General features: G+C 43.7%; 15 non-coding genes across 15 annotated transcripts; all 15 read left to right on the top strand.

Annotated features, from left to right (window-relative positions):
- Window positions 1–915: 915 nt before the first annotated feature.
- Window positions 916–987, top strand: TRNAM-CAU (transfer RNA methionine (anticodon CAU)). Its single transcript has one exon. It is a non-coding gene; the product is annotated as a tRNA-Met (tRNA).
- A 548-nt stretch (window positions 988–1,535) lies between these two features.
- Window positions 1,536–1,607, top strand: TRNAG-UCC (transfer RNA glycine (anticodon UCC)). The gene has a single exon. It is a non-coding gene; the product is annotated as a tRNA-Gly (tRNA).
- A 628-nt stretch (window positions 1,608–2,235) lies between these two features.
- On the top strand, window positions 2,236–2,307 carry TRNAM-CAU (transfer RNA methionine (anticodon CAU)). The gene has a single exon. It is a non-coding gene; the product is annotated as a tRNA-Met (tRNA).
- A 551-nt stretch (window positions 2,308–2,858) lies between these two features.
- On the top strand, window positions 2,859–2,930 carry TRNAG-CCC (transfer RNA glycine (anticodon CCC)). Its single transcript has one exon. It is a non-coding gene; the product is annotated as a tRNA-Gly (tRNA).
- Window positions 2,931–4,417: 1,487 nt separating this feature from the next.
- Window positions 4,418–4,489, top strand: TRNAG-UCC (transfer RNA glycine (anticodon UCC)). Its single transcript has one exon. It is a non-coding gene; the product is annotated as a tRNA-Gly (tRNA).
- Window positions 4,490–5,117: 628 nt separating this feature from the next.
- On the top strand, window positions 5,118–5,189 carry TRNAM-CAU (transfer RNA methionine (anticodon CAU)). The gene has a single exon. It is a non-coding gene; the product is annotated as a tRNA-Met (tRNA).
- A 551-nt stretch (window positions 5,190–5,740) lies between these two features.
- Window positions 5,741–5,812, top strand: TRNAG-CCC (transfer RNA glycine (anticodon CCC)). Its single transcript has one exon. It is a non-coding gene; the product is annotated as a tRNA-Gly (tRNA).
- Window positions 5,813–7,309: 1,497 nt separating this feature from the next.
- Window positions 7,310–7,381, top strand: TRNAG-UCC (transfer RNA glycine (anticodon UCC)). The gene has a single exon. It is a non-coding gene; the product is annotated as a tRNA-Gly (tRNA).
- Window positions 7,382–8,009: 628 nt separating this feature from the next.
- Window positions 8,010–8,081, top strand: TRNAM-CAU (transfer RNA methionine (anticodon CAU)). Its single transcript has one exon. It is a non-coding gene; the product is annotated as a tRNA-Met (tRNA).
- Window positions 8,082–8,632: 551 nt separating this feature from the next.
- Window positions 8,633–8,704, top strand: TRNAG-CCC (transfer RNA glycine (anticodon CCC)). The gene has a single exon. It is a non-coding gene; the product is annotated as a tRNA-Gly (tRNA).
- An 867-nt stretch (window positions 8,705–9,571) lies between these two features.
- On the top strand, window positions 9,572–9,643 carry TRNAM-CAU (transfer RNA methionine (anticodon CAU)). Its single transcript has one exon. It is a non-coding gene; the product is annotated as a tRNA-Met (tRNA).
- Window positions 9,644–10,191: 548 nt separating this feature from the next.
- TRNAG-UCC (transfer RNA glycine (anticodon UCC)) lies at window positions 10,192–10,263 on the top strand. Its single transcript has one exon. It is a non-coding gene; the product is annotated as a tRNA-Gly (tRNA).
- A 628-nt stretch (window positions 10,264–10,891) lies between these two features.
- On the top strand, window positions 10,892–10,963 carry TRNAM-CAU (transfer RNA methionine (anticodon CAU)). Its single transcript has one exon. It is a non-coding gene; the product is annotated as a tRNA-Met (tRNA).
- Window positions 10,964–11,514: 551 nt separating this feature from the next.
- On the top strand, window positions 11,515–11,586 carry TRNAG-CCC (transfer RNA glycine (anticodon CCC)). The gene has a single exon. It is a non-coding gene; the product is annotated as a tRNA-Gly (tRNA).
- Window positions 11,587–12,453: 867 nt separating this feature from the next.
- TRNAM-CAU (transfer RNA methionine (anticodon CAU)) lies at window positions 12,454–12,525 on the top strand. Its single transcript has one exon. It is a non-coding gene; the product is annotated as a tRNA-Met (tRNA).
- The last annotated feature ends 207 nt before the right edge of the window (window positions 12,526–12,732 follow it).

Raw genomic sequence — 12,732 nt, 5'->3', positions numbered from 1 at the left:
TAGCTGCTTCCCAAGCAGTTGACCCGGGTTCGATTCCCGGCCAACGCAATGCAAATACTTATATATTCTGCAAGCAGGATATATTTTAATGCAACATGTCACAAAATGGAAATATCATGAACAGATTAATCAGCCATTATATAAAAAATAAACAAATATGTAGGCAAGCATCTCGATCGCCCCTTCTGCTACATTCATTGACCTAATATATGATAAGTTTCATAAAGCAGAGTCACCACTCACATGTGCTGGTAATAAATATGTTACAGTGGGCAGACATTATAACTCTAGCATCTCTATGTTAGAAAGCATTTCTAGGCAATATCTAGCCTCTGAAAAAAATATACAAGATCCACCGATAAATCTGTCAAAAGTCCTTAACATTTTGTGCATACTTGTGCTCTCACCTGCATGTAGCGCCACCTTGTAGCTGTCGAAGGTAACTGCGGCTCACAAAATGTTTTATCAGAAGGCAAGTTGAGAAGAATCCAAGAGGCAGATGTCCATGGAAAGAGCGTCTCACTGCAGCAGGAAGGTTGGATGATTCAAATTTGCATAGTTTCCTGTCCAACGTCCACAACGCTCCCAAACGCTCAAAAGCCTCACACCGGGCAAGCCCTCACCGGGTAGATCTCTGGCACCCAGGTAAAGCCAAATCCTGAGCATGCTAGCGCTAGTATCACAGAGAGAGATATAGAGGGTTCAAGAGCTGCTGTCTTGATAAAGGTTTGAAACGGCTAGTGCCTGAGAGTGTCTGACTTTCAGTTATGACTGATTGTGAGAGGGGAAGATGAAGTTTTTCTATACCCAGCATGCCTTGCGATATACTTAGGCAAATGAGGTGAGAGCCCGACCAATCCCATGCTACTCTGCTGAATGCTCCTCATCTGCATAAAGAGAACACTTTCCCAAAGCAGCAGAGTGGCGCAGCGGAAGCGTGCTGGGCCCATAACCCAGAGGTCGATGGATCGAAACCATCCTCTGCTAGTTTTGCTTGATTTTTCTTCCAAGGACCAAGCTGTCATTTTAAGGCTGCCAGCAAGGAAAAGCGCAAGCTTGTGCCAGCTATGGTAGAAACGACTTCTGAACTATCTGTGTCTGCTGAAATACAAGAGAGGGATCGTCAAAGGGATCCACCCTGTACCTTGAAAGTAAAGACACACAATAATAAGCATAAATGACTGGTGGGACCTTCAAACACTTTTCTGGGCATGCTTTGAATATCATTCTTCCCTTTTTGTTCTGCTCTTATCTATCTCCTGGGCATTTCCTGGAATGTTCTCTCTTTCTTTCCCCTGCTTTGCTTCCCATGCTGCCTCTATATGTTCATATCCATTATTTGTACTGCTGCTTACCATTCTTCTCTTCTTCACAGCTTTGTCCTTGGTTTCAATCCCAGTTCCTTACAATCTGCTAAAACCTTTCTACTGCTTCTCATGTTGGTATCTAAACCAAATGCACCATTGAAGCTGGTGCAAGATAGACATTGAACTCAGGGTCGTAATGTTGAGAACCGAGCTTGCACAGATCAGAGGGCGTTGGTGGTATAGTGGTGAGCATAGCTGCCTTCCAAGCAGTTGACCCGGGTTCGATTCCCGGCCAACGCAGTACCAATTCTTATATATTCTACAATCAGGATATATTTTAATGCAACATGTCACAAAATGGAAATATCATGAACAGATTAATCAGCCCTTATATAAAAAATAAACAAATATGTAGGCAAGCATCTCGATCGCCCCTTCAGCTATACTCATTGTCCTACTATATGATAAGTTTCATAAAGCAGAGTCACCACTCACATGAGCTGGTAATAAATATGTTACAGTGGGAAGACAATGAACGGGCTGAGGCCCGACCACACATTATAACTAAAGCATCTCTATGTTAAAAAGCATTCCTAGGTAATGTCTAGCCTCTGAAAAAAATATGTAAAATCCATCCATAAATCTGGCAAAAGTCCCCAATATTTTGGGCATACTTGTGCTCTCACCTGAATGTAGCGCCACCTTGTAGGCGCCGAAGGTAACTGCGGCTCACAAAATGTTTTATCAGAAGGCAAGTTGAGAGGAATCCAAGAGGCAGATGTCCTTGGAAAGAGCCTCTGACTGCAGCAGGAAGGATGGATGCTTCAAATTTGCACAGTTTCCTGCCCATCGTCCTCTCACGTCCCGAACGCCCACGTCACTCCCCTGAATGCTCCTCATCTGCATAAAGAGAACACTCTGAAAAAGGAGCAGAGTGGCGCAGCGGAAGCGTGCTGGGCCCATAACCCAGAGGTCGATGGATCGAAACCATCCTCTGCTAATTTTGCTTGATTTTTCTTCCAAGGACCAAGCTGTCATTTCCACGCTGCCGGAAAGGAAAAGCGCAAGCTTGTGCCAGCTAAGTGATATAAGACTTCTCAACTATCTGTGTCTGCTGAAATACAAGAGAGGGAGTGTCAAAGGATCCACCCTGTACTTTGAAAGTAAAGACACACAATAATAAGCATACATGACTGGTGGGACCTTCAAACACTTTTCTGTGCAGGCTTTGAATTTCATTCTTCCCTTTTTGTTCTGCTCTTATCTATCTCCTGGGCATTTCATGGAATGTTCTCTCTTTCTCTTCCCTGCTTTGCTTCCCTTGCTGCCTCTATATGTTTTATATATATATTAATTGTACTGCTGCTTTCCATTCTTCTCTTCTGCACAGCTTTGTCCTTGGTTTTAATCCCCAGTTCCTTACCCTCTGCAAATAACGTTCTACTGCTTTTCATGTTGGTATCTAAACCAAATGCACCATTGAAGCTGGTGCAAGATAGTCATTGATCTCTGAGTCATAATATTTAGAACCGAGAGCGCAAATGTCAGAGGGCGTTGGTGGTATAGTGGTGAGCATAGCTGCTTCCCAAGCAGTTGACCCGGGTTCGATTCCCGGCCAACGCAATGCAAATACTTATATATTCTGCAAGCAGGATATACTTTAATTCAACATTTCACAAAATGGAAATATCATGAACAGATTAATCAGCCATATATAAAGAAATAAACAAATACGTAGGCAAACCTCTCGATCGCCCCTTCTGCTACATTCATTGTCCTAATATATGATAAGTTTCATAAAGCAGAGTCACCACTCACATGTGCTGGTAATAAATATGTTACAGTGGGCAGACATTATAACTCTAGCATCTCTATGTTAGAAAGCATTTCTAGGCAATATCTAGCCTCTGAAAAAAATATACAAGATCCACCGATAAATCTGTCAAAAGTCCTTAACATTTTGTGCATACTTGTGCTCTCACCTGCATGTAGCGCCACCTTGTAGCTGTCGAAGGTAACTGCGGCTCACAAAATGTTTTATCAGAAGGCAAGTTGAGAGGAATCCAAGAGGCAGATGTCCATGGAAAGAGCGTCTCACTGCAGCAGGAAGGTTGGATGATTCAAATTTGCATAGTTTCCTGTCCAACGTCCACAACGCTCCCAAACGCTCAAAAGCCTCACACCGGGCAAGCCCTCACCGGGTAGATCTCTGGCACCCAGGTAAAGCCAAATCCTGAGCATGCTAGCGCTAGTATCACAGAGAGAGATATAGAGGGTTCAAGAGCTGCTGTCTTGATAAAGGTTTGAAACGGCTAGTGCCTGAGAGTGTCTGACTTTCAGTTATGACTGATTGTGAGAGGGGAAGATGAAGTTTTTCTATACCCAGCATGCCTTGCGATATACTTAGGCAAATGAGGTGAGAGCCCGACCAATCCCATGCTACTCTGCTGAATGCTCCTCATCTGCATAAAGAGAACACTTTCCCAAAGCAGCAAAGTGGCGCAGCGGAAGCGTGCTGGGCCCATAACCCAGAGGTCGATGGATCGAAACCATCCTCTGCTAGTTTTGCTTGATTTTTCTTCCAAGGACCAAGCTGTCATTTTAAGGCTGCCAGCAAGTAAAAGCGCAAGCTTGTGCCAGCTATGGTAGAAACGACTTCTGAACTATCTGTGTCTGCTGAAATACAAGAGAGGGATCGTCAAAGGGATCCACCCTGTACCTTGAAAGTAAAGACACACAATAATAAGCATAAATGACTGGTGGGACCTTCAAACACTTTTCTGGGCATGCTTTGAATATCATTCTTCCCTTTTTGTTCTGCTCTTATCTATCTCCTGGGCATTTCCTGGAATGTTCTCTCTTTCTTTCCCCTGCTTTGCTTCCCATGCTGCCTCTATATGTTCATATCCATTATTTGTACTGCTGCTTACCATTCTTCTCTTCTTCACAGCTTTGTCCTTGGTTTCAATCCCAGTTCCTTACAATCTGCTAAAACCTTTCTACTGCTTCTCATGTTGGTATCTAAACCAAATGCACCATTGAAGCTGGTGCAAGATAGACATTGAACTCAGGGTCGTAATGTTGAGAACCGAGCTTGCACAGATCAGAGGGCGTTGGTGGTATAGTGGTGAGCATAGCTGCCTTCCAAGCAGTTGACCCGGGTTCGATTCCCGGCCAACGCAGTACCAATTCTTATATATTCTACAATCAGGATATATTTTAATGCAACATGTCACAAAATGGAAATATCATGAACAGATTAATCAGCCCTTATATAAAAAATAAACAAATATGTAGGCAAGCATCTCGATCGCCCCTTCAGCTATACTCATTGTCCTACTATATGATAAGTTTCATAAAGCAGAGTCACCACTCACATGAGCTGGTAATAAATATGTTACAGTGGGAAGACAATGAACGGGCTGAGGCCCGACCACACATTATAACTAAAGCATCTCTATGTTAAAAAGCATTCCTAGGTAATGTCTAGCCTCTGAAAAAAATATGTAAAATCCATCCATAAATCTGGCAAAAGTCCCCAATATTTTGGGCATACTTGTGCTCTCACCTGAATGTAGCGCCACCTTGTAGGCGCCGAAGGTAACTGCGGCTCACAAAATGTTTTATCAGAAGGCAAGTTGAGAGGAATCCAAGAGGCAGATGTCCTTGGAAAGAGCCTCTGACTGCAGCAGGAAGGATGGATGCTTCAAATTTGCACAGTTTCCTGCCCATCGTCCTCTCACGTCCCGAACGCCCACGTCACTCCCCTGAATGCTCCTCATCTGCATAAAGAGAACACTCTGAAAAAGGAGCAGAGTGGCGCAGCGGAAGCGTGCTGGGCCCATAACCCAGAGGTCGATGGATCGAAACCATCCTCTGCTAATTTTGCTTGATTTTTCTTCCAAGGACCAAGCTGTCATTTCCACGCTGCCGGAAAGGAAAAGCGCAAGCTTGTGCCAGCTAAGTGATATAAGACTTCTCAACTATCTGTGTCTGCTGAAATACAAGAGAGGGAGTGTCAAAGGATCCACCCTGTACTTTGAAAGTAAAGACACACAATAATAAGCATACATGACTGGTGGGACCTTCAAACACTTTTCTGTGCAGGCTTTGAATTTCATTCTTCCCTTTTTGTTCTGCTCTTATCTATCTCCTGGGCATTTCATGGAATGTTCTCTCTTTCTCTTCCCTGCTTTGCTTCCCTTGCTGCCTCTATATGTTTTATATATATATTAATTGTACTGCTGCTTTCCATTCTTCTCTTCTGCACAGCTTTGTCCTTGGTTTTAATCCCCAGTTCCTTACCCTCTGCAAATAACGTTCTACTGCTTTTCATGTTGGTATCTAAACCAAATGCACCATTGAAGCTGGTGCAAGATAGTCATTGATCTCTGAGTCATAATATTTAGAACCGAGAGCGCAAATGTCAGAGGGCGTTGGTGGTATAGTGGTGAGCATAGCTGCTTCCCAAGCAGTTGACCCGGGTTCGATTCCCGGCCAACGCAATGCAAATACTTATATATTCTGCAAGCAGGATATACTTTAATTCAACATTTCACAAAATGGAAATATCATGAACAGATTAATCAGCCATATATAAAGAAATAAACAAATACGTAGGCAAACCTCTCGATCGCCCCTTCTGCTACATTCATTGTCCTGATATATGATAAGTTTCATAAAGCAGAGTCACCACTCACATGTGCTGGTAATAAATATGTTACAGTGGGCAGACATTATAACTCTAGCATCTCTATGTTAGAAAGCATTTCTAGGCAATATCTAGCCTCTGAAAAAAATATACAAGATCCACCGATAAATCTGTCAAAAGTCCTTAACATTTTGTGCATACTTGTGCTCTCACCTGCATGTAGCGCCACCTTGTAGCTGTCGAAGGTAACTGCGGCTCACAAAATGTTTTATCAGAAGGCAAGTTGAGAGGAATCCAAGAGGCAGATGTCCATGGAAAGAGCGTCTCACTGCAGCAGGAAGGTTGGATGATTCAAATTTGCATAGTTTCCTGTCCAACGTCCACTCACGTCCCGAACGCTCCCAAACGCTCAAAAGCCTCACACCGGGCAAGCCCTCACCGGGTAGATCTCTGGCACCCAGGTAAAGCCAAATCCTGAGCATGCTAGCGCTAGTATCACAGAGAGAGATATAGAGGGTTCAAGAGCTGCTGTCTTGATAAAGGTTTGAAACGGCTAGTGCCTGAGAGTGTCTGACTTTCAGTTATGACTGATTGTGAGAGGGGAAGATGAAGTTTTTCTATACCCAGCATGCCTTGCGATATACTTAGGCAAATGAGGTGAGAGCCCGACCAATCCCATGCTACTCTGCTGAATGCTCCTCATCTGCATAAAGAGAACACTTTCCCAAAGCAGCAAAGTGGCGCAGCGGAAGCGTGCTGGGCCCATAACCCAGAGGTCGATGGATCGAAACCATCCTCTGCTAGTTTTGCTTGATTTTTCTTCCAAGGACCAAGCTGTCATTTTAAGGCTGCCAGCAAGTAAAAGCGCAAGCTTGTGCCAGCTATGGTAGAAACGACTTCTGAACTATCTGTGTCTGCTGAAATACAAGAGAGGGATCGTCAAAGGGATCCACCCTGTACCTTGAAAGTAAAGACACACAATAATAAGCATAAATGACTGGTGGGACCTTCAAACACTTTTCTGGGCATGCTTTGAATATCATTCTTCCCTTTTTGTTCTGCTCTTATCTATCTCCTGGGCATTTCCTGGAATGTTCTCTCTTTCTTTCCCCTGCTTTGCTTCCCATGCTGCTTCTATATGTTCATATCCATTATTTGTACTGCTGCTTACCATTCTTCTCTTCTTCACAGCTTTGTCCTTGGTTTCAATCCCAGTTCCTTACAATCTGCTAAAACCTTTCTACTGCTTCTCATGTTGGTATCTAAACCAAATGCACCATTGAAGCTGGTGCAAGATAGACATTGAACTCAGGGTCGTAATGTTGAGAACCGAGCTTGCACAGATCAGAGGGCGTTGGTGGTATAGTGGTGAGCATAGCTGCCTTCCAAGCAGTTGACCCGGGTTCGATTCCCGGCCAACGCAGTACCAATTCTTATATATTCTACAATCAGGATATATTTTAATGCAACATGTCACAAAATGGAAATATCATGAACAGATTAATCAGCCCTTATATAAAAAATAAACAAATATGTAGGCAAGCATCTCGATCGCCCCTTCAGCTATACTCATTGTCCTACTATATGATAAGTTTCATAAAGCAGAGTCACCACTCACATGAGCTGGTAATAAATATGTTACAGTGGGAAGACAATGAACGGGCTGAGGCCCGACCACACATTATAACTAAAGCATCTCTATGTTAAAAAGCATTCCTAGGTAATGTCTAGCCTCTGAAAAAAATATGTAAAATCCATCCATAAATCTGGCAAAAGTCCCCAATATTTTGGGCATACTTGTGCTCTCACCTGAATGTAGCGCCACCTTGTAGGCGCCGAAGGTAACTGCGGCTCACAAAATGTTTTATCAGAAGGCAAGTTGAGAGGAATCCAAGAGGCAGATGTCCTTGGAAAGAGCCTCTGACTGCAGCAGGAAGGATGGATGCTTCAAATTTGCACAGTTTCCTGCCCATCGTCCTCTCACGTCCCGAACGCCCACGTCACTCCCCTGAATGCTCCTCATCTGCATAAAGAGAACACTCTGAAAAAGGAGCAGAGTGGCGCAGCGGAAGCGTGCTGGGCCCATAACCCAGAGGTCGATGGATCGAAACCATCCTCTGCTAATTTTGCTTGATTTTTCTTCCAAGGACCAAGCTGTCATTTCCACGCTGCCGGAAAGGAAAAGCGCAAGCTTGTGCCAGCTAAGTGATATAAGACTTCTCAACTATCTGTGTCTGCTGAAATACAAGAGAGGGAGTGTCAAAGGATCCACCCTGTACTTTGAAAGTAAAGACACACAATAATAAGCATACATGACTGGTGGGACCTTCAAACACTTTTCTGTGCAGGCTTTGAATTTCATTCTTCCCTTTTTGTTCTGCTCTTATCTATCTCCTGGGCATTTCATGGAATGTTCTCTCTTTCTCTTCCCTGCTTTGCTTCCCTTGCTGCCTCTATATGTTTTATATATATATTAATTGTACTGCTGCTTTCCATTCTTCTCTTCTGCACAGCTTTGTCCTTGGTTTTAATCCCCAGTTCCTTACCCTCTGCAAATAACGTTCTACTGCTTTTCATGTTGGTATCTAAACCAAATGCACCATTGAAGCTGGTGCAAGATAGTCATTGATCTCTGAGTCATAATATTTAGAACCGAGAGCGCAAATGTCAGAGGGCGTTGGTGGTATAGTGGTGAGCATAGCTGCTTCCCAAGCAGTTGACCCGGGTTCGATTCCCGGCCAACGCAATGCAAATACTTATATATTCTGCAAGCAGGATATACTTTAATTCAACATTTCACAAAATGGAAATATCATGAACAGATTAATCAGCCATATATAAAGAAATAAACAAATACGTAGGCAAACCTCTCGATCGCCCCTTCTGCTACATTCATTGTCCTGATATATGATAAGTTTCATAAAGCAGAGTCACCACTCACATGTGCTGGTAATAAATATGTTACAGTGGGCAGACATTATAACTCTAGCATCTCTATGTTAGAAAGCATTTCTAGGCAATATCTAGCCTCTGAAAAAAATATACAAGATCCACCGATAAATCTGTCAAAAGTCCTTAACATTTTGTGCATACTTGTGCTCTCACCTGCATGTAGCGCCACCTTGTAGCTGTCGAAGGTAACTGCGGCTCACAAAATGTTTTATCAGAAGGCAAGTTGAGAGGAATCCAAGAGGCAGATGTCCATGGAAAGAGCGTCTCACTGCAGCAGGAAGGTTGGATGATTCAAATTTGCATAGTTTCCTGTCCAACGTCCACAACGCTCCCAAACGCTCAAAAGCCTCACACCGGGCAAGCCCTCACCGGGTAGATCTCTGGCACCCAGGTAAAGCCAAATCCTGAGCATGCTAGCGCTAGTATCACAGAGAGAGATATAGAGGGTTCAAGAGCTGCTGTCTTGATAAAGGTTTGAAACGGCTAGTGCCTGAGAGTGTCTGACTTTCAGTTATGACTGATTGTGAGAGGGGAAGATGAAGTTTTTCTATACCCAGCATGCCTTGCGATATACTTAGGCAAATGAGGTGAGAGCCCGACCAATCCCATGCTACTCTGCTGAATGCTCCTCATCTGCATAAAGAGAACACTTTCCCAAAGCAGCAGAGTGGCGCAGCGGAAGCGTGCTGGGCCCATAACCCAGAGGTCGATGGATCGAAACCATCCTCTGCTAGTTTTGCTTGATTTTTCTTCCAAGGACCAAGCTGTCATTTTAAGGCTGCCAGCAAGGAAAAGCGCAAGCTTGTGCCAGCTATGGTAGAAACGACTTCTGAACTATCTGTGTCTGCTGAAATACAAGAGAGGGATCGTCAAAGGGATCCACCCTGTACCTTGAAAGTAAAGACACACAATAATAAGCATAAATGACTGGTGGGACCTTCAAACACTTTTCTGGGCATGCTTTGAATATCATTCTTCCCTTTTTGTTCTGCTCTTATCTATCTCCTGGGCATTTCCTGGAATGTTCTCTCTTTCTTTCCCCTGCTTTGCTTCCCATGCTGCCTCTATATGTTCATATCCATTATTTGTACTGCTGCTTACCATTCTTCTCTTCTTCACAGCTTTGTCCTTGGTTTCAATCCCAGTTCCTTACAATCTGCTAAAACCTTTCTACTGCTTCTCATGTTGGTATCTAAACCAAATGCACCATTGAAGCTGGTGCAAGATAGACATTGAACTCAGGGTCGTAATGTTGAGAACCGAGCTTGCACAGATCAGAGGGCGTTGGTGGTATAGTGGTGAGCATAGCTGCCTTCCAAGCAGTTGACCCGGGTTCGATTCCCGGCCAACGCAGTACCAATTCTTATATATTCTGCAATCAGGATATATTTTAATGCAACATGTCACAAAATGGAAATATCATGAACAGATTAATCAGCCATTATATAAAAAATAAACAAATATGTAGGCAAGCATCTCGATCGCCCCTTCTGCTATACTCATTGTCCTACTATATGATAAGTTTCATAAAGCAGAGTCACCACTCACATGAGCTGGTAATAAATATGTTACAGTGGGAAGACAATGAACGGGCTGAGGCCCGACCACACATTATAACTAAAGCATCTCTATGTTAAAAAGCATTCCTAGGTAATGTCTAGCCTCTGAAAAAAATATGTAAAATCCATCGATAAATCTGGCAAAAGTCCCCAATATTTTGGGCATACTTGTGCTCTCACCTGAATGTAGCGCCACCTTGTAGGCGCCGAAGGTAACTGCGGCTCACAAAATGTTTTATCAGAAGGCAAGTTGAGAGGAATCCAAGAGGCAGATGTCCTTGGAAAGAGCCTCTGACTGCAGCAGGAAGGATGGATGCTTCAAATTTGCACAGTTTCCTGCCCATCGTCCTCTCACGTCCCGAACGCCCACGTCACTCCCCTGAATGCTCCTCATCTGCATAAAGAGAACACTCTGAAAAAGGAGCAGAGTGGCGCAGCGGAAGCGTGCTGGGCCCATAACCCAGAGGTCGATGGATCGAAACCATCCTCTGCTAATTTTGCTTGATTTTTCTTCCAAGGACCAAGCTGTCATTTCCACGCTGCCGGAAAGGAAAAGCGCAAGCTTGTGCCAGCTAAGTGATATAAGACTTCTCAACTATCTGTGTCTGCTGAAATACAAGAGAGGGAGTGTCAAAGGATCCACCCTGTACTTTGAAAGTAAAGACACACAATAATAAGCATACATGACTGGTGGGACCTTCAAACACTTTTCTGTGCAGGCTTTGAATTTCATTCTTCCCTTTTTGTTCTGCTCTTATCTATCTCCTGGGCATTTCATGGAATGTTCTCTCTTTCTCTTCCCTGCTTTGCTTCCCTTGCTGCCTCTATATGTTTTATATATATATTAATTGTACTGCTGCTTTCCATTCTTCTCTTCTGCACAGCTTTGTCCTTGGTTTTAATCCCCAGTTCCTTACCCTCTGCAAATAACGTTCTACTGCTTTTCATGTTGGTATCTAAACCAAATGCACCATTGAAGCTGGTGCAAGATAGTCATTGATCTCTGAGTCATAATATTTAGAACCGAGAGCGCAAATGTCAGAGGGCGTTGGTGGTATAGTGGTGAGCATAGCTGCTTCCCAAGCAGTTGACCCGGGTTCGATTCCCGGCCAACGCAATGCAAATACTTATATATTCTGCAAGCAGGATATACTTTAATTCAACATTTCACAAAATGGAAATATCATGAACAGATTAATCAGCCATATATAAAGAAATAAACAAATACGTAGGCAAACCTCTCGATCGCCCCTTCTGCTACATTCATTGTCCTGATATATGATAAGTTTCATAAAGCAGAGTCACCACTCACATGTGCTGGTAATAAATATGTTACAGTGGGCAGACATTATAACTCTAGCATCTCTATGTTAGAAAGCATTTCTAGGCAATATCTAGCCTCTGAAAAAAATATACAAGATCCACCGATAAATCTGTCAAAAGTCCTTAACATTTTGTGCATACTTGTGCTCTCACCTGCATGTAGCGCCACCTTGTAGCTGTCGAAGGTAACTGCGGCTCACAAAATGTTTTATCAGAAGGCAAGTTGAGAGGAATCCAAGAGGCAGATGTCCATGGAAAGAGCGTCTCACTGCAGCAGGAAGGTTGGATGATTCAAATTTGCATAGTTTCCTGTCCAACGTCCACAACGCTCCCAAACGCTCAAAAGCCTCACACCGGGCAAGCCCTCACCGGGTAGATCTCTGGCACCCAGGTAAAGCCAAATCCTGAGCATGCTAGCGCTAGTATCACAGAGAGAGATATAGAGGGTTCAAGAGCTGCTGTCTTGATAAAGGTTTGAAACGGCTAGTGCCTGAGAGTGTCTGACTTTCAGTTATGACTGATTGTGAGAGGGGAAGATGAAGTTTTTCTATACCCAGCATGCCTTGCGATATACTTAGGCAAATGAGGTGAGAGCCCGACCAATCCCATGCTACTCTGCTGAATGCTCCTCATCTGCATAAAGAGAACACTTTCCCAAAGCAGCAGAGTGGCGCAGCGGAAGCGTGCTGGGCCCATAACCCAGAGGTCGATGGATCGAAACCATCCTCTGCTAGTTTTGCTTGATTTTTCTTCCAAGGACCAAGCTGTCATTTTAAGGCTGCCAGCAAGGAAAAGCGCAAGCTTGTGCCAGCTATGGTAGAAACGACTTCTGAACTATCTGTGTCTGCTGAAATACAAGAGAGGGATCGTCAAAGGGATCCACCCTGTACCTTGAAAGTAAAGACACACAATAATAAGCATAAATGACTGGTGGGACCTT

This window comes from Lissotriton helveticus, chromosome 11 (assembly GCF_964261635.1).
Source record: "Lissotriton helveticus chromosome 11, aLisHel1.1, whole genome shotgun sequence".
Lineage (NCBI taxonomy): Eukaryota > Metazoa > Chordata > Amphibia > Caudata > Salamandridae > Lissotriton > Lissotriton helveticus.
This window is presented reverse-complemented; position numbering and strand designations above follow the sequence as displayed.